We start from the raw sequence: 956 nt of genomic DNA, 5'->3' as shown, positions 1-956 counted from the left end.
GAATTTTATTTTCACGTTAATGGCGAGAGCTTGTGGTCGAGATTAACGTGAGGAGCGAATAGCAATCACAAAAACATGTGCGCGTCTCCCTAGACTTTGGAATGGGGTATGCAATATACCGCGGCTTTTTGTGGAATAAAGAAGCATGCCTGGAGATTTTGCCTTTTTGTTCTGGACTTTGCAAGAAAAAATAGAAAAAAGAAAAAAAAAAAACACAACAAAGAAAACAGCCTGAGAAAAAACAACCACAGAGCAGGCCAGCCAGGAGTCGAGACCTAGAATCTTGATCCGTGTAGTCAGGCCAGCGTTATCCATTTAGCCACTATCCCACGGTGAGAAGCGTCACTGTGATTGCACCACACTTGTTGGTATTACCGGCGTGACAGAGGCCGAACTTGCTTTCTGCTTATTCTCATGATGTTATCAGGGCGCGCTGACCAGCCCTTCCCTGGTAGGTCCTGAAGTTAGTTTAGGATTGAGGCTGGCCTCTCACGCGCGGCCGGGTTCGATTCCGGTCAGGGAATGCTGTTTTTGCCTTCAGCGGTGGGGTTCTTGAAGTCAATCTCTGCTTTGCAGTTCGCGGAAACCCAGTCCAAAGAACAGAATGAGGTGGGCTTGCCGGATAAAAAAATGACATCAGCTTGGTGGTCGAGACCAAAGTGTAGGGATTACCAACACCTCAGCCTACAGTCCTCGCTCTCCCAGCTGAGCTATCGAAGCCGGTGCCAGATAGAACCTCAACCTATCAGGGTTCTGTAGCTCTACTGCTATCCAAAAATCACTTCTGGTGCAGGAAGGCTTGCTTGCTTTTTGAGGAGGGAAGCAAAAACGAACCCACCTTCCCATACCGGGAGTCGAACCCGGGCCGCCCTGGGTGAAAACCAGGAATCCTAACCGCTAGACCATATGGGAACTGGCCCACTAGGACTGGCCACAACTTCTGGGCCACATTCAGT

At 49.4% G+C, this 956-nt stretch overlaps 1 non-coding gene across 1 annotated transcript; it reads right to left on the bottom strand.

The window, feature by feature from the left end:
- Nucleotides 1-839: 839 nt before the first annotated feature.
- Nucleotides 840-912, bottom strand: trnae-uuc. The gene has a single exon. It is a non-coding gene; the product is annotated as a tRNA-Glu (tRNA).
- Nucleotides 913-956: the final 44 nt, after the last annotated feature.

The sequence above is a fragment of the Cyprinus carpio genome, unplaced genomic scaffold, assembly GCF_018340385.1.
Source record: "Cyprinus carpio isolate SPL01 unplaced genomic scaffold, ASM1834038v1 S000001427, whole genome shotgun sequence".
Lineage (NCBI taxonomy): Eukaryota > Metazoa > Chordata > Actinopteri > Cypriniformes > Cyprinidae > Cyprinus > Cyprinus carpio.
Note: the sequence above shows the minus strand (reverse complement) of the source record. Positions and strands in the feature narration are given on the sequence as shown.